We start from the raw sequence: 24362 nt of genomic DNA on the forward strand, positions 1-24362 counted from the left end.
CACTTTGGTGGCACTGCTCAAGGAATAAAACTTAGATATACCTCAGATTTCTTGACAGTAACACTGAATAAAAATAACAAAAGAGTGCTGTTTTCAAATGCCGAGGGAGAAAAGTTAAACTGTACTTTGATAACAAGCTAAGTTATTTCTTAAATGCAAGGATAATTTGAGAAAGAAAAAGTAAATATCAATCAAAATCCAATTCTAACACGTGATGACGCCAACATAATGGCTGTCTGGGGAAACCAGAATCAAATGAGAGCATATCGAGGTATGGATCTCACTGAATTATGAGAGAGAAATTTGAATGCTTTGCCCAAGATGTTGCTAAGGAGAATGACTACTTTGTATTCATGGCGATTCTAAGTATGACCACTAGCAGAGGTAAGGAAAGGCCTTTCTTCTTTTCCCTCCAATCAAAATTATCTATTATATTAAAAGGAAATGATTAGAAGAAGCAGTAACCAGTGCTTAAACAGGGGTGAGAAGGGAATGTGGTCTACGAGCCAGACTAGAAAATCTTTTAAATGCACTGGGCACTGTATAGAGTACCCAGAAAAGCCTTGCCTCATTAATGGGGAATAATTAGCACTAGACTAAAAATTGATTCAATATTGATGAACAAATTTAAAAGTAAGTGTCAAGTGAACCAAATTGTTTACAGGTATCTTAAACTCATCCCAGAGCAAAGATCAACACCGTACAATTCACAATGTGTAACGTTCAGTTAAAAACTACCAGGCAAGGAAAGAAGCAGGAAAATACAACATATAATGAGCAGAAAATCAATAAATTAAAATTGACATGGAACTGATACAGGTGTTCAACTTTATAGACAAGGATATTAAAACAGAAATTGTAACTGTATTCTGGATGTTCAAAAAGTTCACTAGAGATATACATTTAAAAGAAGGACCCAAATTGAACTTCTAGAGATGAAAAGTATGATCTGTGAGATGAAAATTTTATTGGATATGATTAACAGTAGATTAGTCATTGCAGAAATAAATGATTTGTGAACTTGAGGGCACAGAAATTCAAACTATCTAAAATGAAACATAGAGGAGAAAATAATTAACAAAATAAAGAGTACCCGTGAGTTGATCGAAAACTTTAAAGGGGCATAAGACAAAGGTAATTGGAGACCTTGAAGGGAGAGGCATGTGGACAGAAGAAAGATTTGAAAAAATGAGAGTCTAAAACATATTCTAAATTTGATCATTATAAACTCCAGATCCCAAAATCAGTTTTGGTCTGTTCAGACTGCTATAATAGAAACACCATAGGCCAGTGGCTTGTAAGCATTATACATTTATTTCTCACAGTTCTGAAGGCTAGAAGTCCAAGATCAAAACGCCAGCAGATTGGGTGTCTGACGAGAGTCTTGTTCATAGGTGGCTTTCTCACTATGTTCTTACATGACTGGAGGAGTGAAGGAGCTTGTGTAAATTACTATACATTTTTAAAAGAACTGAAAATGATATGCTAAAGCAAACAAAGTGGAATCACATTAAAAGCTTTAGTGAAACCAGACAGCACAGGGGACTATATTCAATATCTTGTAACAAGCATTAATGAGAAAAAATATGAAAATGAATGTGTGTATATGCATGACTGGGACATTGTGCTGCACACCAGAAATTTATACATTGTAATTGACTGTACTTCAATAAAATTTTTAAAAGGTTAAAAGTTGATCCCCTGGAGTTTAACAAATTATTAAAAATATTAATAATAATAAAATTAATTTCAATGATTGAGAAAACTATACCTGAAAATTATTGTTCCAGCCTATAATGGGGTGCACTACAATACATAAATAAAAGTACACAAATGAAACATGCTGTAAAAGGTGACTATGCATTGGGGGTGTGTGTGTGTGTGTGTGTGTGTGTGTGTGAGAGAGATCTCTGACATAATGGATACTAGGTCTGATTCCAGATTTGCCAAGCATAAATGACTCCTCCTGACAACATGAGGCAGACACATCAGCCTAGGCTGACTAAAATAACTTTAAAAAATTGTATTTTCTACAAGAATTATTAAGGGGCTTGATGCCCAAGCAGCCAAGTTTCACAGATGGAGACAAAATATAATACAGAGCTACACAGATAACCAAGAGTTTTGAGACAAAAGGAACTGATTTGAACCACAACTAAAAATAATATTCAAAATATTTCCAATGAGCCAAGATGTAGTGAATACATTTTTATATTCCACTTATTTTATAGATTTATATTGTTTTATTCCATTATTTATGAAAGTGAAAGTTTTATGATGGGGATTAGGAACATTAAAATAAGATCTAGATTAAATTCTAATTAGAAATATAAAATTATTTGATGCATTTTTATGTTGTTCTTCTGATATACTATACTTAACTATTTACTAAAGTAATAATTGATGTAAACAGGTCTATAAATAGTAAACCCTCTGTATATACATAAGCTATGCACAATGATAATTTGTATGTGTTCCTGGAATGATGGAAGATAACTGATCCTGTAATAGTTTGGTGCTATTAATGACAACTGTTAATTAGGCATTTGAAAGGAGTATACTGAAGGATGCTTCAATATTTGCTTAGGAAAAAAGAAAAGAGAAAGCAGAGAGGTAGTAGAACCCATCTGTAGACTATGAAAACGAATATATGTATGTATATGCATGACTGGGACCTTGTGCTGTACACTAGAAACTGACACTTTGTAACTGACTACTTCAGTAAAAAACAAAAACACAAAAAACCCATCTGTGATAAAAGTATAAACAAAAACCCCTAGTGAGAGCACATAAGAAACAAGAGGAAGCATCGGGGTTCAAAGAGTACTGTTTTGACTAAAGAAATAAGGTTTATATTATATACCATGGCAAATGTGAAAGGAGGATAGAGGGAGAATTTTCCACACTCTGTAATTGATATTTCTACTCTAATATCTTAAAATGAATATGTGTTGTATTTGCATATCTAGAATCTTCTCCCAATTATTCTCATAAGAGAATCCCAAAGTTCTTTTGAGGAACTGTGTCTCCAATTACTTTTGGAATATAAATTTTGACCAAGGTTCCAACCCAGAACTATGGGTAAGACTGAGTCAGTTCATGTATCAAATTTTCCTAGCTACAGTAATAGTTATGGGAGTAAGCATGCTACCCAAGTTGCTCCATTCAGAGGGAATCTCTGGACTAATGAGGGAGCTACAGAGATGGAAAGATTTGTATCTTTTACTGGACTTAAATCTGTTAAGATATGAGCCTAATATTACCGTGGACCTTCCCAAAGATGAACTCTACCATCGATTTGACAGGAATTTGAAGAAGTGCAGAGCCAAAAGATGAAGACATGGTTCTAACATGCCATATCTGGAAGGCAGTCAGCTCTGACTTTTTTTTTTTGTCACGTAAGACATTAAATTCATTTTAATTTTTGCATACATTAGATTTTCCATCACTTTTAAAAGAAAATCTCTAGCATTTATTTTTGTAATGATTTCTATTTTATTTTTTAAAGTTTATTTATTTATTTGGGAGGTGTAATTAGGTTTATTTATATATTTATTTATTTTTAATGAAGGTGACTGGGATTGAATCCAGAATCTCATGCATGTTAAGCATGCACTCTACCACTAAGCTATACCCTCCCCTACAAAAAATCTCTAGCACTTGTATTGAAGTTGTTTATTACTCTAGTTGTATACTTCATGTGTAGAAATTATCTTTGATAACTGCAAGAATTTTCTTCTGTCTTATTCAGGCAGCCTATGCCATTGCTTATAGCAAATGCTGCCAATGTATCATACAGACCTAGACTCTCTGAAGTCAATTCTATGTTCCACATCCCACATGCAAGGTCATCCCACTGTCCCTTTGAATTTTATATACCAAGACTATCATCTCTGCATTTGGATTTATTTGCCAAAATCTTTTTTTTTCCTGATATCTGGTTTGTGTTGTTGGGTATCAGGAGTCATGTAGTATATAGTGCTTTGAACAGGGCTCTTGCCAATTTAGGAGGGGAAAAAAACTTAAGTGTATAGTAATTTTTAAGTGAATATGTCTTGGTTTACAGCATTATTCATTTACTATAAGGGAGCTACACAGATGAAGCAAAGATGCATACTTCTAAAACTGAGGATTTTTTTATTAATAAGAAAAGTTAAGAAAGTATTTAAGATAAGGTTATAATTTGCCCATACATTAATCCCAGGGCTTTTGGGTGGGCCGTAGTGTCAGATTACATATGATTAAAGAGTGACATTGATATGCATTCTTCTATATAAGTAGTTTGTGGTAGTTGAAAATAAGTAGAAGAAATATGCTGATAAAATTATGAGATATATTTGGAATATGGTTTAGGAGTGTGACTGGGAGTTCTCTCAAATCCTTCAGATAGTGAATATGATGATCCAGAAAGTCTATTTAAAGTGTGTTAGAAAATTTTGGCAGACTGCATTAGCTGTGCACTCCAAGTTCATCTCAATTGCTAATTTCTCCTCACTTACGCGCACAACCAGGGGGTTTTTTAGAGGGAAGAAGGTGGGCAGGGATTCATTTTAAAAGTTAACTCAATTTCTACAGAAGTTATATCAACTGATTTATGTGTGGAAGGTTGTAGGAGCTGACAGGTCCCCAAACCAAGATTAACTTGCCTCCTTCACTGCTGATTCACCAGCTTTGAACTCACTTAACTGGCTACACAGCAGAAGCTAGTTAAGAGTGTGGAGAAATAACAGAAGCAAGAATGGTCAAGGAAACATAAATGGATCGTTCACTTTATCTGCAGAGGATATAAATGATGCATCTATTTTATAAGTATCCTTTTGAAAATTCAAAACCAAAACCAAAACTAATATTTATTGAATGTTTTCACAATGCCAAATTGACATTATATTAAGTTCTATGTACAATATCTCTCTCAAGCTTTACAATACTTTGTGAATATGGCATTATTCCCATTTTATAGATGAGGAAAGTGACACTGAAAATGGATAAATTGGAAAGTGGTGAATCTAGACTAGCTCTAATCTGTTTAGTTTCGACATCACCATCTACTACACAGAAGGGTTCAGGGCATAGCACGTGCAGCTGTCCTGACACTAGTAAATCCAAATAAGAGGGTGCAGTGCAGAAATACATTCCTTGGCCATTGCCATGGAAACCCCCTGGACTGTAGTTCTCTTCATGGGGTGACTTATCTCATAACCATCTATTGCACTGACCCCCTCTCAAACTCAAACACTCCCTATGGACTATTAAAAACAAAACATAACCAAATAAATCTCAAGTCACCTCTTATTGAGTGACTAGCGACTGAGGCCAAAACCACAAAGGATAAGATCAAGCTATTTGTTTTGGAGGTTTAAAAATTGGTTCTACATTCACTACCCTAAATGTATCAGATCTAAGCCATTCCTAGCTTGGCTGGAATTATAAGAAATTTTTCTTTTTCCTTTCACTTTTTTCTTTAAATAAAATGCCTCTGTGAGCTCACAGACAGATACACAAGGGATATCTAAAATGATCAGCGCCTTGCATTTCATACCACAAAATACTCACTTGGGCAAGATTAGTTCAACAGCAGGAGGAAATTCCAACCTTTAAAATCCCACAGTTCTGACATAGAGATAAAATTTTAATGGTTATCAATAGATCTGAGATTGTGGGAAGGTCTTGCTAAAGGTTATAAATTGAGATGAAAAGCTAGATATCCCAGTATCCTAAGGTTGTACAGAATATTTTGTTAGAAACAATGAAGATAGCAGGAAAGATTTGTGAAAATCAGGTAAGCAAGAAGAGTTCTGACCAGAAGATTCTCTAGAGTTGATTCATGAAATAACATAGAATGACAGGTAGAGCTCACTATCCAACTTTACACAAAATGACACAGAAAAAGATGAAATAGACTAGTTAATATAACAGATACAGGGAACTTTGGACTAGCTTCTCTACATTTATAATACAGCAATAAATTTTATTAGGTGTAATCACAGAGTAATGACCCTCAATTTCTTCACAAGTTAGCTCATATTCTTGTAATCTCGTTTCAAAGATCACTCTTGCCTTATGTATTCTTTGAAGTCAGAGTATTTAGAGAATAAGGAAAATGAAATACTAAATCCAAGATGAAATCAAAGGACTCTGCCCTACCTTTACTCAAAGACCAATTATACATTAACTACCCTCATGATTTTTAGAGACATATAACACATTTTTGGGTGAGGCACCACAGTATCTTTATACCCATTAACATACTGATATGGATCAAGAACACTCAATTAATGGTGGTTGAAACTCTTAACAAGAATAACAGAGTTCAGAATATTTCTGGCTGGTTGGTAAGAAGGTCCTTGAATGCACTCCCTTTCACCTCACCTTGACCTGAGGGCCCAGCAGGAGCTGACAGATAAGGGACAGGAGGCATGGAGATGTCAGCCCAGCACTGTGATTCTTAATCCTGGGTGTGAAAGAATAGAAAACTAACAAGATGGCTCTTGAGATGTTCAGGCCTGTACTTCTAGCTAAACTGATCTTATGACTAACACACTCCCCTCCCTGTGCCCTCTTAGAGTAACTTATCCTTTTACCCTACAGGTCTTGAAAGAAGGTCATGGACTAACCCTCAAGAAAATGGGCAGACCCTTCTAAACCTCCATAACAACAGCAAGTTCTTACCAAGATGAAGAGAATATAACATCCTGTAAAACATCCTGATCGTTATCACCTTTTCTGTTCAATCCAATTTTTCTATAAAACGTCAAGACCCCAACCCCAAGATGGGCTCACAGTCTCAAAGGCATTAGCCTGCTATGACTCCCTTTGCCTGGCAAAGCAATAAAGCTGTTCTTTTCTATCTTCCCCAAACTCTGCCTCCAGCTCTCAATTTGGCTATTGGGGTACAGAGGCCAGCTTTTTGGCAACAGGTGCACAGTATAATCACTTGGGAAGATATTTAAAATTACTGATTCATAGCCCTATGTTGTCTTCCTTCCTTCCACCCTCAAACAATTTCTGTTTGATTAGTCTGAGGTGGGATCGTGGCGATGGTATTTTTTAGAAAGCTCTTAGTGACTCTAATGGGTAACTGGAGTTGAGATATGTTGATCTAGAAACAGGGTTAATATTTCAAAACAGGTGAGTAGCCAGATGGGCTTTGACACCACACGTGATTGTGCTGTATTGCTCAGAATATGTGTTTCTCAGCAATAACAGTGAAGATTGATACAAGGCTGGTTGGCTGGGCAAAAATGAGAAGATTTTTGTACCTTCACTAAGCGTGGTTTAAGATTACTTTTACACTTTTTGATGGCTGTGAAAGGGGAGAATTGCCCAGTTATTTCCCTAATCCCATTCCCTCCACTTGTCTTCTCATGCCACCCAAGGTGAATAAGAGATGCTATGAATTGGCCCAGTTCTAGAACATACAGATGACTAACAGGCATGTGTAAAGAAACCCAGCATGACTAATTATTAGAGAAATGCAAATCAAAACCTCAGTGAGATGTCACCTCACACCTGTTAGAATGTCTATCATCAAAAAGTCAAATGTTACACAAAATGTTATGGTAACTCAGAGAGAAAATGTGACAATGAGTGTGTATATGTCCATGAATGACTGAAAAATTGTGCTGAACACTGGAATTGGACACAACATTGTAAAATGATTATACATCAATAAAAAAATGTTAAAAAAAAGTCAAATGTTGGCAAAGATGTGAAGAAAAGAGAACCCACGTATACTGTTGGTGGGAATGCAAACTGGTGCAGCCACTATGGAAAATAGTATGGAGAGTCCTCAAAAAACGAAAAATAATTCATTTTATTACTAACTAAGCTGGTTATGATATTTACCCAAGCAAAATGAAAACAAATATCCACAAAGAGTTGCACAGCAATGCAAATGCAGTTATTCATAATTGCCCCAAACTGGAAACAAAACAAATGCCCATGAATAGGTAAAGGTTTAAGCAAATTGTTTATATAATGGTCATATATTTACATAATGGAATATTACTGACCAATAAAAGAAACAAATTTCTGATAGAAACAACATTACACCAGAAAATTATGATGGAAGAAACTAGAACAATATTTGCCTTAAGTTGGAGGAGGGGACTGAAAAGGGGCATAAGGAAACTTTCTGGGATGACCAAAATTCTAATCCTTTATTGAGTTGATGGAAACACAGTGGTATATATTTGCCAAAATTCAAAAATCTATGAATATTATTGTAAGTGTAAACTAAATCAATAAAATTAAAATAAGTAAGAACTGAAAGCCGTCCAAAAAGAGAGAAGCAGTATTGTTATTATTTAAAGATAAGATCTTAAACAGAGAAAATACTAAAGACTCAACCAAAAAACGATTGAAATTAATCAATGAATTTAGTAAAGTTGCAGGATATAAAGTCAATATACAAAAATCAGTTGTGTTTTCATACACTAGCATAGAAATACCTGAAAAAGAAATAAAATAATTTCATTCACAATAGTATCAAAAAAGTAAATAAAATACTTATGGAAAAATTACCAAAAGTGAAAGATCTATGATCTGTCCAATGAAAAGAGTAATATTTTAATAAAATATATTGAAGAAGGTACCAAAAAATGGAAAGATTTTCCATGGACTAGAAGAATTAATATTGCGAAAATGTTCATACAACCCAAAGCCAAGAATAAAATCAATACGCAATCTATATCAAAATTCTAATAGAAATTTTTACGGAAATAAGACCAAAAACTCCTAAATTGGTATAGAACTGCAAAAGGGCCTGAATAGCTAAACAGTTCTGGGAGAGAAGAACAAAGCCAAAGTTATCCCATATTTTGATTTCAAACTAAGCTACGAACTTATAGTAATTAAATCAATATGGTACTCGCATAAAAATAAACACATAGACCAATGGAACAGAACTGAGAGTCCAGAAATAAACCTCTGCCTATGCGGTCAACTAATACTTGCTAAACGAGCCAAGTATACCCAGTAGCAAAAGGATAGTCTCTTAAATAATTGGAGTTGAGAAAACAGTATAATCACATGCAAAAATATGAAATGGACCCCTATCTTTCATCTCTCACAAATTGTTATTTTTCCTTTTCACTTTTTGGTCCTCCCTCTAAACCCTCTTTCCTTTGACCACCCTTCCCACTTCCCAACTCCTCTTTTCTTCTTTCCATTTCCATAGATAACTCTACTTATTATTTTGTTTTGTGTGTGCCAGAATTTTCATGTTCTCATTTTAAGAGTACAAACTATTTATATCCAACAGAATTATATAAGAAAAGAACACATTTCTAAAGAAAATCCCCTTCTCCCTCAGAAATCCATTATATGACCTTGATATGTTTTATCTTGTAAATAAGAAGTAGCATTCCTGTTTTCCAGGAAGAGAGCAAAAAAAAAAAAAAAAGCAAGCGAAATACAGTGAGAGAGAGAGAGAAGAGAGGCTGTAACTTCTAATTAGACACAGTCCATTTAACATGACACCGTAAAAGTGTAAAAAAGAGCATTAAATATGATCACAACTACTCATTTTTAACGTCCTTGAGAACAGGTGGAAGCCGGTGCGGATTACAGGAAGATGGAGAAAAGAGAAACAGATTAACAACAGTAGATGAGCACTTTTTACTCATCTTTCATTAAATAGAAAGTCTTTACTGAAAACTATCATTTTCAAATGACTGTATTAAAGCAGGCACTGTAAAATTCACTGAAGTTAGAATAGAAGCATACTTGGTTTTATTATGCTTTGCATTATTGTGCTTCGCAGATACTGAGATTTTTACAAATTGAAGTTTGTGACAATCCTGCATAGAGTAAGTCTTTCAGTGCCATTTTTCCAATAGCATTTGCTCATTTCATGTCTCTGTGTCACATTTGGTAATTCTTACAATATTTCGAACTTGTTCATTATTATGTTTGTTTGGGTGATCTGTGATCAGTGATCTTTGATGCTACTATTGCAAAAAGACTAAGATTTGCTTAAGGCTCAGATGATGGCTAATATATTTTAGCAATAAAGTATTTTTAACTTAAGATATGTACTTTTTAAAGACATAATCCTATTTCATACTTAATAGACTACAGTATAGTGCAAACATAACTTTTAATGCACCAGAAAATCAAAAAATTAGTATGACTAGCTTTATTGCAATATTTGCTTCATTGAGGTTGTCTGAGGTTGAACCCTCAATATCTGAGATACACTTGTAGTGCCAAGAATACTAGGGAAATGCTAATAAACAATTATACCTGATATAATAACCATATAATTCTACTAAAAATACGAATACACATATTACTATGTGACATCATTTTGTGTTTGGTCCCCTTTATACTAATTTGCCTTCCAAACATGACTGTGATTGACCTGAAAGAAAAGCAAGGACTTGAATTCTGGACCTTCGAGTCTTTTCTTCGTGAAAGTAGAAGTCTCAGAAGGCAAGGGAGTTAGCCAGATGTGAAAAACAGAGTAAGGCTGTAAAATGTTGGTTTATCTATTCTGAAGTTTATTGGAGGTTCTCACTAGAGCAGAAAACCAAGAAAAATAGTAACATTTAAAGTTAACTAACCAATTTAAAAATTGCATTAATTCATATTTTATACAGGCTCTGTGGATACTGAGCAGGAAAGAAAGTAGACAAAAATTCCCACTTTAAGGGAGTTTATATTCTTGTGAAGGGAGATAATAAACATTAAATAAGTTAAATATGGAGAGTATTAACTGGGGATAAACGCTAAGGAGAAGATAGAATAGCAATGGTATGTATGGACTGAAGGAGAGTGGTGACATTGGACAGTTTGTCCAGGGAAAGTCTCACTGCAAAGGTGAATAAAGACCTGAAAGAGTGAAGGGGAGATATTTGTGGGAGTATCTGGAGGAAGAGTTTCCCAGGCAGAGGAAAGTGTAAGAGTGTAAGCACAAAGCAAAGATACTGAAATATTGAAAAAATTAGAGCAAGTGATCAAATGGCTGTGGGAAGAGGGCAGAGGTGGAGTCCCAGGGACTTCACTGAAGAGCCTAGTTAAGGATTAGAGATACAAAGAGAACCCATGGCAGAGTCTAGGTGCAACTGAATTTGGACTGCTGAAGAAAACTCTTGAGGCAAGGAGACTGGAATCAGTGGATAAAATTTGGAGAAAAAAGAAGAGGAACCTACTCTGCAAAAACCCTGGCTCAGTTTTATTGGTCTATATAAATTATCAAGTCAACAAAAAATGTCTTCCTCTTTCGGTACTAGACACTCTAAGGTTGTTTTGCATGAAGAGAAATTTAAAAAAAAAAACCTTAATTTCCCATTTATCAATGGATTTTCTATGTATTTGTAATTATTCGTGCATTTATTCAAATAATCAAATGAACAACTGCAACTAAAGTATTGTTTTAATCCCAAAGGACCAGAGTCCAGAGTCTCCTGCCCTGTTTCTTACTAATTCCGTACTCCGCCTTGCTACAGCGCTCAGGAGCGAAAAACCTGATTCACGTGGCTGAAACTTCTCTGTGATTCAGGGATATTGCCCTGGCTTGTGTAATATCTTCCCCCTGTGTTTGTAGAGGGAACACAAAGACATTTCAAAATCCTGCCAACACAACTCAGAAACAAGTTGGGAATTTTCTTTGTGCCACGAGTAACAGACGTAAAACTATTTGCTTCCTAAAATGGTGATTTACCCAATAGATCACCATATAAAATTATATATGAAGAATGAGAATTATGAAGGTGAGTTTTATTTTTTGATACTACTGTGTGTGTGTCTGTGTGTGTGTGTGAAAGAGAAAGAGAAAAGGAAAGAGAGAGAGTGCTTATATGTCTAACGCTTCTAAGAAAAGTATTTGAGTCACAAACATAGAGCAGACCTCAGGGTACAAGGCATAAGACTTGGATCTTTTACTTTCTCAGATCTGTTCAACCTGACTTCCATGTACCCTTTTCTATATGTCACTAGAACGTCATTTATTTCAAATATATAACTAGAAATTAGCAATTAATAAGTGTGATATATGAATTCTAAAGTCATGAAAAATTACCTTATAGGACTGAAAACCAACATTCTCATACTGGCCACTCTGTGTAATAATGAAATAAAGGCTTCTTTTAAGGAACATGTTGTTGTGGAATTCCAAGATGCTTTTAATATTCATGATGAATACATTTTAATGTGCAGTAGTTGCATTTTAGGAGTAGAGATTCAACCTATAGTGGTCAATATTCTAATTCACAGTAAGTCCTGAAAAAAATTGATATATAATGAGACTGTGGGTAAGTAATTAACCTTCTCTGATTGGAAAAATGAACAATCAAGGACAACTCATGAACAGAGATTAGAAAAAAGTTATTTCTGGCCATCAGTGGGGTATCATTCAAATTATCCTAACGTAAAGATTTGTATTATGTTCTAAAAACATTTCATGCAAGAATATGGCATTGGACTACTTTGATGTTAACTTTAAGCATTTAATTGAGTTGCAATATTTAATGAACATCTTTTGTTGCTGTTATCTTTTCAGTAGAATCGTTGAAGTGTGCAGGTAAGTTTCCTCTGTGTTTTCTTATGTACAAGACCATATATTATGCAGAAATATTTTTGCTATTATTGACTAATCTTTTTAGAATCTAAAATTATGCAAATATAACAGGAAAAAGTGTAATTTGTTATGTTTTCTCCATCAGTGATAATTATATACAATTTTTAAAATTTAACACAATTTTCTCATTGCCTTACTTATGATTATATATATATATATGTCATATAGATAACAGATTAATTTCAAAGGCAATATTCAGTAATGGAAAAATATGAGGATAAAAAAGTGACAGAGATTGAGTCATATGGACAGAAGTGGTTGTAGGAAACAATGTTGTTATAGAAATAAAAATTAATTTATATTCAAAATGAATGAAGTGGTACATATTATCCATGCTGTAGAAAATTGAAGAACATTTATTGAAAAATGAGCAGCTGATTTAGTAATAAGTCATTGCTGTTGATCATTGCCAATGAATTTACAGTGTAATACTAGGAGAAAAAGTGTAATTGTACATGATAGATAAGACAAAGGCAGGTGATCTGGTCACTTTCTGAGGAAGAAGATTGGATGCAAGAACAAAGGTACCAATAGATATGACCATTTACCTAGAAATGGACCAAAACTTCCTGCTTGAACAGTACCAATAGTAATTATGTAAATAAGTCCAATTCTCTCAGGCATTTGAGAGAGAAGTAGAGAACTGCAGGTCCCTAGCAAGAAGATGATAATATAAACAAAAAGAAGTGAGAATATAATTGAGTCATATTATAGCCAGTTCAATTAAGTAAAGATGGGTTTATCTCAGTTACTTAAACTCTTGCAAATTTTGGAATTTATCTCAATTATTTAAATAATTATTTAAGAAAACACCAAATAAATAATCTGAATGACATGTAAGACCATATTATTACCTTCAAATGCACTTTCTGAAAAAAATTTTAATATGTAAAATTTACATTTGGAATGAATGATTTTTTCATAAAATTTTTAAAGATTATGCTCCATTTACAGTTAGTTATTATAAACTATTGGCTGTATTCCCCACACTGTATAATACATCCTTGTAGCCTGTCTTACACCCAGTAATTTGTACCTCCTACTCCCTCCCCCTATTTTTCCCCTCCCCCCTTTAAAAATTGTATTAAAAAAATGAATGAATGAGTTTTTTTCATGTAGGCTTTCAAAGTAAAGATCAGACTCAAAGATGAAAAAAGATGTTTCCTGTTTGTTGTTCACTTCTCAGATTCCTGCTTTTTGCATTAAAATTTGATTCTCTTGGATGTGATTCTGTCTCTGCATATAGTGATGCATGTACCTCACCAAATAAAATTCAGATTTCATCTTACATATTATTTTAAAGTAATGATATGTACTCATTTTGATTTCTAGGAAATCAATTGGAAAAGACAGGTGAGTCCTTCTATTACTCTTTATACAAAATTCTGTTGGATTCTTAGTCAAATTTAAATCTTGAGGTAACTCATCTCTTAAGCTCTATTAGTTTTCAGTTAGATGTTTTAAGTAATTAAGTGAAACACACACAATTGAAATATTTAAGTGTATTATTTTTTACTATATATTTTTAACTGAGGTATATTTTTAATTTTTTACTATATGTCTTTAATTGAGGTTTAACTGAGGTATATATTTTTAATTGATTTATAATATAGTAGTTTCAAATATACAACATATTGATTTGACATTTTTATAGATTTTACTCCATTTAAATTATTATATAATATTGGCTATATTCCCTGAGCTGTGCATTACATTCTTGTATCTTATCTATTTTATACCTGGTAGTTTGTACCTCTTAATCCCCTTCCCCTATCTGCCCTCTTCCCCCAACTTTCTTCCCACTTATAACCGCTAGTTTATTCTCTGCATCTGTGTCTGTTTCTCTTTTGTTATATTTGTTTTGTTTTTTAGATTCTACATAAAAGGGAAAATATACAGTATTTTTATTTCTGTAACTTATTTCACTAAGCAGAATACCATGTTGTTGCAAATGGAAAAATTTCATTCTTTTTTATGGCTGAAAATATTCCATACACATGTATGTATGCGTATATATACTTATATACATACATCTCTATATGTTTATATATATGCACCTTCTTTATTCATTCATTTGTTGATGGACACTTAGGTTGCTTCCATATCTTGGTTATTGTAAATAATGATGCTGTGAATACTGGGGAAGGCGTATAACATTAGTGTTTTCATTTTATTTGGATACATACCCAGGAGTAAAATTGCTGGATCATATGGTGATTCTATTTCTGTTTTTGAGGACCCTCCATAATGCTTTCCATAGTAGCTGTACCAATTTACATTTTCACCAGCAGTGTATTGTTTTTCCCTTTTCTCCACATCATCGTCAAAATTTATTATTTGTTGTCTTTTTGATGATAGCCATTCTAACAGGTGTGAGGTTTTGTGGTTTTGATTTGCATTTTCCTCATGATTAGTGATGTTAGCATCTTTTCACGTGCCTGTTGGCCATCTGTATGTCTTCTTTGAAAACAATGCCTACTTAAGTCCTCTGCGCATTTTTAATCAGGTTGGTTTTTTTTTGATGTTGAGTTGTGTTTGTTTTTTGATGTTGAGCTGTTTATGCATTTTGGATATTAACACCTTATCAGTCATATCATTAGAAAATATTTTCTCCCATTCAGTAGGTTGTCTTTTCATTTTGTCAATGATTTACTTTGCTGTGCAAAAGCTTTTAAGTCTAATTAGGTCCCATTTGTTTATTTTTGCTTTTATTTCCTTTGCTTTGGGAGACAGATCCAGAAAAAATATTGCTATGATTTATATCAAAGAGGGTTCTGCCTATGTTTTCTTCTAGCAGTTTTATGGTTTCTGGTCTTATTTTTAGATCTTTAACCCAGTTTAAGTTTATTTTTGTATATGGTGTGAGAAAATATTCTAATTTTATTCTTTTACTGAGCAGGAGTGAAAGTTCCAGCTCTCCACTTTGCCTTCATTGACACCAACCAGAAGGGGAAAGGGTACATTGTTAGTTAAGTGAAGGTGAATGTGTAGGCTCCTCAGTCTTTGCTGAATAGTGGGAGTGGGGACCCAGTTTCCTCTGTGGTGCTGGGTTGCAGTAGGGGGGTTATTGTCTAAAAGTTTTTGTTTTGTGAGACTCCCCTTTCTTGGCCTTTTGACCACAAAGAGCAGGTTTCCTTTGGGAATTAATTTTAAATTCTGTAATTTTTCTTATAGTTGCCTTACTGTAATCTGAAAGTATTGTGATGATAATGCCAACATCTATTGTTGTTTTTTAGCACAGCTACAGTATCACTGCATAATAAATAAATATAATTCAATAATAAAATAATCCACACTCCAATATACCTTAAAATATTTTATTCAAAGTCTACTTTTTTTGTTTTGACATGATTGGCATTCCCTGGTAATAAAACAAAGATATAAAATGAAGTGTTGCCATGCTGTGATAGTCCAGCCACTCACAATGATATTGAATTACAACTGTGCCACTGTGCTACAAACAATCTTGATGCAACTACTCATCTCTGTTACTGTAGTGAAAAAACAGCCATAGACCACATGTACATGAATAATCATAGCTGAATTCAAAGGACAGCAAAGTTTGAATTTATTTTTGTGTCACAAATACTATTCTTTTCATTTTTTCAATGATCCAAAAATGTGAAATCCATTCAAAATCACAAGCCTTCCAAAAATATATGTCAGACTTGATTTGGCCTGTGGGCCATGGTCAGCCAACCTGCCTTACAACATGTTTAGTTTCATAGGACATAGCAAAGTGGTGAGGGCATCTCTGGAATTTGGAAGCAATTCCCTCATTTACTGTTGTGAGGTGTCCACACCCAACAATCCTTCACAACACACAGGAGAAGCATCTCCCTAACCCTTGGCCTGTCCTGAGATATTCAGCCCCACATTGTCTTCTGAGTGGCTGCTACAATCCACCCCTGTGATACTTAGAAGTAATGAGATCCCTCAAGTCTATTTATGAAGACTGAAACCTAGTCATAGACCTGCAGGTTACTCAAAGTATGGAATAAAACTTCTGTTGTAGAAACAGCAATAGGATTGATATGGACGTTAATAAGAAAACTCCCTGGCATGCATTTTTCAGGATCTCACCTCAAAACAGATGATGTAGACACCTTCCTTGGACATTGCCTTCTCTACCTCTTAGGGGTGTTCTTTATTACTTATGTATTCTGGAAGGAATACCATGAAAATGGTAAGTTACTAAATATTTAAATAATGAAATCATGATATCTTAAGGGAACTGTCTACCACTCACACATTTTGACATGGTTCTTGAATAGTGATGGTAACAAAGATGAGCAGGATCTGACCTTCATATTATAAAAGCAGAATTGGAGGCAAGAGATGTGACAGTCTCACTCTATTGTTTACTTTTCACTTTTGATAGGAACTCATTTATTTAATTCTAGACAACATGGATTAGGAAAATTTTGACAAACTGCAATTCATCAAGTGTATCATTCCCACAAATTGCAAAGTTTCTGAAAACACTTCTTTAAAATTAACAGATGAATGAATGAATAAATAAACAGTTGAAATTTCTTAGGGTAACAGAAACTAGAAAAAATAGCCAAATCAAAATTTTAGAACTGAAAAATATAATATCTGAAATTTAAATATAACAGATGGTAGATGACAAAGTAAAAAAGACTAGAAACTGGAGGACAAATCTACAGAGTTTTTAAAATCTAAAGAATAGAAAAGAAAATAAATTTAAACAATGAACAGAGCTGTGGAGAAACTAAGATAATATCAAAAGTTCTAACACAAAAATCACGAGATTCCCAGAGGAAAGAGCAAGATTGAGGTATAAAATATATTTGAAGAAGAATGTCAAAAATTTCTCAAACTTGGTGAGGATTTAAATTAAAGGTTGCAAAGTGCTCGGCAATATACAAGCAGAATAAACTCCAAGAATAACTACATGCCTAGATATATCACAGTCATATTTCTTGGAAACCAAAGATAAATAAGTAATTCCTGAAAGTATCTAAAGGAAGACAACAGAGGAGAAATTATTCAAGATTAGGTGGTTTCACATTCAGAAATCACAGGATCAAGAATACAGTGAAGCAACACCATTAAAATGCTGAATGAGAAGACTGTCAACCCAGAATTCTAGATATTCAGTGAAAAAGACTTCAATAAAGAACAAAATGAAGACAATCATGAATGGAAGAAAGCAATGTCATGGAGTTTGTTATCAGAATGTTTGATGAGAAATTCTAAAGGAAGTTCTGCAAAGTTAAGGGAAATGGCACGAGAGGGAGTAAGAGAGAGAAAGGGAGGACCATCGTGGGTAGAGATAAGATGAAGAGTTTATCAATTCTGAAAGTAAAAAATTTCTTCCTTTTTTTTTTTTTTAGAAAACATGAAGAAAGAGAAAGGTGTTTTATCTTCATCCATATACAAAGGATTTAATTAATCTAATTAATTTAATTAACCTAATCAATTTGAACCTCAATTCATTTGTGAGTTATATCAGTTTATTGGAAACAAATGAATCTGTCTAGTCTGATTATTCAGAGAAAGGAAGTAAAAGGAGAGTTTATCTCCACCCAAATAGAAAATAAGTAATTGAAGAAAAATCAGACCTGGCTTATATAAAAGCAATGTTCTTGGTAACTTGGCATTATGTAGAATAGAGTTTTGCCTGTAAAAGGATTAACACTTGATGCTCTGTAATTTTATTTGTGAATTACTTTAAATATTTTAATCAATATTTATCTTACTTGTTTTGCAGAGAAAACAAAAGGAAATGGTGAGTTTCAAATTTTGATCCACTTACAAAGATATCATTGCAGCAAAGCCAGTTTTAGACAATAACAAGGAAAGGATTCCAATATCTTCACATTAGGTAGAATAGAACTTTCCCTTAGTATATCAGTCTGCTGTCTGCCTCTGTGAATTTACCTATTCTGGTAGGATCTCATATGCACGGGATTATACAATATGCCACCTTTATGTCTGCCTCCTTCTTTCACTTGCATAAAGTTTTTGAGGTTCGCTCATGTTGTAGCATGTATCACTACTTCGTTCCTGAGTAATGATGAGTCACACTTCATTGTATGGGTATATCACATTTTGTTTATCCATAAACTGTTGGTGAGCATTTGGGCTTTGCATACATTTTGATCATTGTGAATGGTGTTCCTTTGCATATTTCTATATATGTATTTGTTTTAATGCCTGTTTTCAACTTGGGGGCTTTATACCTAGCAATTGCTGCATCATACGATACACTTTGTTTAACTTTTTGAGCATCTGCAAAACTGTTTCGCATAGAGATGGCACCATTTTACATTACAACTAGCAATGTATTAGAATTCCAGTTTCTCTGCAATCTCAACAACACTTGTCATTTTTCATTTTTTAAAATTATAGCCATACTATGGCCTGTAAAGTGGTATCTCATTGTGGTTTTGATTTTTATCTCCCTAATGACAAAAGAAGTTGGGCATTTTTTCGTATGCTAGTTGACCATTTGTACATCTTCCTTGGAGAAATGTCTGTTCAAGTCCTTTGCTCATTTTGAAACTGGGTTCTTTTTGTTATTGAGCAATCAGAGTTTTTTTTTCTATATGTATTCTTGATACTAAGCCCTTAAATTCATAATTTGCAAATATTTTCTCCCACTCTGTATCTTGTCTCTTCACTTTCTGATCTTTTGATGCACAGAAGTTTTCGATTTTTATTAAGTTTAAATTATCTGTTGTTTTTTTTTCTTTGTTGCTTGTGCATTGGTGTCATTTCTAAGAATCCATTTCAAATGCAAGGACATAAAAATGTACCATTATGTTTTTTTTTAAGAGTTTTACAGTTTTAAGCTTTTGCTTTTAGGTCTGACTCATTTTGAGCACATATTATGAATGCAATAGAACATAAAAACGAATAAGAGAGGCTTACATACATGAATTAATATTTGTAGCAATATAAGTGTCCTAGTAGAATAAAGGAGCCAAGATGTTAAATCACTAATTAGATTTTCAAATAATGTGGTTGAAATAAGAATCAAAAGTATGATATACTATGTTTAACTTTTTCAGGGTCTGCCAAACTCTTTACACAGTCTTGCTGTGCATTACACAGTGTTACACAGTACTACATAGTATCTCAGGGTGCTGCTTTACCCTAATGCTTTTTCCTTTCACTGAAAATATCTTTTCCTAATAATAAAATAGACAGGTAAATGTGTGACCTGTTTTTTCCTCTTTTATCACATATCAAGTTAAATTGAAAGAAAATAAACTATAATATTGATGAATCATTGGAGTAGGTTGGTTAAAAATAACAAACAACTATATGCTTAAAACTTCTCTACCTAGGAGACAATGGGAGAATTATATTTTAATAAAGGTCAAAACAAACAATAACAAAGACAATGAGAGAGAGGCCATATGCAGAAAAAATAGTTTTAAATTTTGTATAAAACAGAATAGGGACTTTAGTACATAGCACAGCAACTAGGATCATGAAACAGAAGAGGAAGTCTACTTCTAACCCATATAAACCTTTATAAGCTCCAGATATATCCATGTCAAAGGCAATGAAGAATGAGAGTGCGTTGTGGAGTTGAAAATAGTGTGTAAATGAAAGCAAGTTATATGAATTTTACTGCCATATACTCTTAATAATCTAGGAACTTGCACATCACACAAACAAAAGACAACTAACACTTCACCTTTATAAAAATTGAATTGCTCTAAAGAAAAAAAAAACAACTCTTCACTATCTGTTACTTAGATGATCTCCAAAATAATGGCTAGCTCTGCCTCTTACCATTTAGGATCTCACCTTTTCATCACGCTGTTTCCAGGGACAGAGGATGTCCAGTTTGCTTTTAAATATTAATTCATTACTAAGCCTCATCGATCATTTGACATGCTGTTTAACACAGAAGATGAAAAGCTATTCTTTAAAATGATGCTGAAGTGCCCAGAGATAATACAGAAAACAGAACAGATTATTCCATTAGATAAAATCATTAATTTTCATATCAGACAGACTTTGGATGAAGTTCTGACTCTGAAATAAGTAACTGTGGGGAACTCAGCAAGTAGTGTGTCCTTGCTCTAACCTCAGTTTACCCTTCTGCATAAGTGTAATAACTTATCCAGAGCACTTCTGATGACAAAATGTAATGGTACTTCTAAAACATGTTTCACAGAGTCTCGTACAGCGAAAGCAATCAAGGAATGTCAATAGTAATTGTGGTCACGGCAGTGACGATGGTGATGATGATAACAACGATGTTATTATGTCTAAAATCACTGTGGGATTTTTAAGTTTAATAATGATAAATTAAAAATTTTTAATCTACTTTACCTTTTGGCATAAAGCAACTTTGACTCTTGTATATTTCACAGTGAAATACGTAGAAAATAAGTATAGTTTTCCCCTTTGAAATGGCTAACCTATTATATTTGGAATAGGTAGAGAGATTTAGGCAAGATTTTTGTGTTTCTTTTGTTTCTGTTTCATAGTGATTTTTATATTACTCTTTTTATTTTTCAGATCAACTTAGGAAAGAAAATGGTAAACTTTAATGACTCTTTACAAAATATGATCTTCCTATTGGCTGCTTCATAAGAATTCTTATATTACTCTTTTTATTTTTTCAGATCAACTTAGGAAAGAAAATGGTAAACTTTAATGACTCTTTACAAAATACGATCTTCCTATTGGCTGCTTCATAAGAGTTCTTATATTACTCTTTTTATTTTTTCAGATCAACTTAGGAAAGAAAATGGTAAACTTTAATGACTCTTTACAAAATATGATCTTCCTATTGGCTGTTTCTTAAGAGTTCTTATATTACTCTTTTTATTTTTTCAGATCAACTTAAGAAAGAAAATGGTAAACTTTAACGACAATTTATAAGATGTGATCTTTCTATAGTGATTTTTCTTGCTTCCTCCCTTTTCCATTTCTCCTACTTCCTCTGTATAATTTTCACTTTTGTGATTTTTATTCATTCTTACTATCTTACAACTTCTCTTACTTGTTTCCCTCTTAATTCTCCCACTGGTTAACTCACTTTTCCCACTCACCCTTCTTTCTCTACTGTATTATTTTTTGGTTGTCTCCATGATGCTAACAGTAACTCCTTCTCATGGCTCTGAGATGAGTGAAATTCTAATATGAGAACATATTTGAAAGAACTCTCATGGTACTTACTACGCCCACAATCTGATTCTAAGAAAAACTTTAAAGCTCTTCTATGCAAGATACTTTTTAAAAAATACGGTAGGTTGTTCCTTGTAGAGAACGCCACTGTTCTCCACCTTGTGACTGAAGCCTCAGCTGGCTGGACTAGGGGTGGAGATTTACGGCATAGTGATAAGAAGTCTTCATTTTGCAGGTTAACAGACCTGGGTTCAAATCATTGGTCTGTCCATTTACCAACAGAAACTTAACCCCTTTGATTCTCAGATCTTTTGTGAACCGAACAGCATTACATCACAGTTACTTTGCAAATATTGATTAATTACTTAAAGCCCTTAGCATATATTTAAGTCATTGGAAATGCTGAATAAATTGTAGCTTCTATCGCACAGATGATGTATAGCATGACAACACTGCAGGTGATGATAATCACGAACATCAGCACTCTAAATTAGTTTAAAAAGAATACTTCATGGGGGGATTTGATAAGTTCCCTCTTGAATTTTAACTGTAAAATTGTCTATATTATCTATTATCTATATTAACATGTAGTATGTTTTCTTATTTTCTTTTTTTTTGAAATGTGTTATAAAAGAGAGAATGGAGGGTTTTTTAAAACCTTAATAAGCTAATATATGTCATTGTGTGTAATCTTTCCAAGCAACTTTAATTTTTCTTTCTCTGTAACATTAAAATGGGCTTTTCACTTTTGTTTTTCAGGAAACTTGCAAAAGGAAATTGGTAAATGTGTTCTAATAGTTAAATGCTTACAAGATTGTGTCAGACTATGGTGGCCCCTTGCCTCACTTCATTCTTTCCCCTTAGCTCCTTATTTTAGGTATCTTCTGCATTTCCCTGTTGGCTCTTTATATTGCAGCTATCATGTTAGGAATAATTTACCTGCTTACCTTGCTTAAGTGCTTAAAATCATGTGATTCAACTTAATTTTATCCATGAAAAACAATTTCAGAAGGGAGCAATGGCTTGATGAATGTGACAGTAATGATTCTAATAAACTCCTCAGAAGAATGCATTTTTTTTTCCTGCATCTTCATCTATTTGAGAGTCCCAGTCTTATGTGTGCCTCTTCTTTCAGGTGAGAGGAAAGCTCAGTTTAGGAACAGTAAGTAACTCATGGGATCAAATTCCACAAATAATAAGACACTTAACCCTTCTCTAAACCTCCTTTGCAGAAAGAGTCAGGCATAATATACCACTGCATGTGCTCACTGTGTAGACCCAGAAGTGGAAGGGAATCTGTAACAAATTCAGTTAATTCATTTTCCTTCCTAATTTAGAATGTCCTTTTATCAAGATGGACATGAAAAAAAATGTAGCTTTAATGGACATTTCCCAAGTTTTCCTTCCTTTTCTCTTCCCTTCCCTTACCACTCTTTCCTGTTTCACTCTGTCTCCCTCTTTTCAGTTCTTTATTCTTTCACCTCTGTTCTTCCTAATTCCTTACTTTTCTTCTTTCCTCCTTCTTCCCTTCCTTCCTTCCGTTTTGTCCATTACCCATTCTTTCTGTCTTCATTTCTCAAACTATCTACCTTTCTTTCCATCCTTCCCTTATTTCCTTTTCTTCTTTCTCTTGCTTTTTGTTTGACTTTCCTTCTGACTTAATTTTTTCCACACACATACACAAACCCAGCCATTTTCAGGTTAAAGGTATGGACATACTATTGTGAGGAAGGAAAGGGATGGAGAGGTAAATAAGTAACTGAATACTTAGAGAATGATGGTGAGGAGAGGTGAAAAGATATGAGAAGGACCAGGAAAGCATAATCATATTTTCTCATTTTGTTTACTTGCAGGCTGGCAGAAGACATCATTGTACCCAGGTGAGTACATTGCTCTGAAGAAGATGATTCTAAGATATATAATTAATATAATTAAGGCCCTAAATTCTGTAAAACATCAAGCTACTAACTACCATATGAGAGAGACAAATATATAGAACATAAGTTCTGGTCCATAGAAAACATGGCAAGAATGAGAACTTTTAAAGTATTTTTCTTTTCATCTTTTTCTCACCTGCATCTCATAAGACACTAGTCAATTAAAGCAGATATTAAGAAGTGAAAACAGTATTGATTTTAGTCTAATAAATTTACTTTTTTTCCTTTTTCACAATTCCTAAGAGGTTATATATAAATATATGTCGATTAATTCCAGCTACTTTTTCAAACAAACACCAAATCCTAGTGGTTGAGCAAGCTAGCAGGTACCTCTTATGCACACACAAAGATTCCTTGTTAAGAAGCTCCACTTGGAGGATGTCCTCCAAGCACTGATTTTGATCTGGACTCTTCCCCTTGTGTAGCTTTTCAATATGCTAGATGTCCCTTAATTTAAGCCAAAATTTGGGGGGAAGAAAAAAATGTGAAGATCACTAAAGAAAAATGTTTTATGGCAGAGGCTGCATGGTGCTTACCACTTCTGCCTACATAGGCCAGTTCTCATTCATGTGGTTTCACCAAGACACAATGGGAGCTGGGAAATGTTTAGCTTTTTTGTCTAGAAATTAAAAAAAAAGTAATAAATATTGTTAGAGGTAACCAAAGATCAGTTTAAAGCTTCTTCCCATGTATATAACTCATGCAATCCATCCTCAAAAAGCCTA

The sequence above is a fragment of the Vicugna pacos genome, chromosome 20 (assembly GCF_048564905.1).
Source record: "Vicugna pacos chromosome 20, VicPac4, whole genome shotgun sequence".
NCBI classification, from domain to species: Eukaryota; Metazoa; Chordata; class Mammalia; order Artiodactyla; family Camelidae; genus Vicugna; species Vicugna pacos.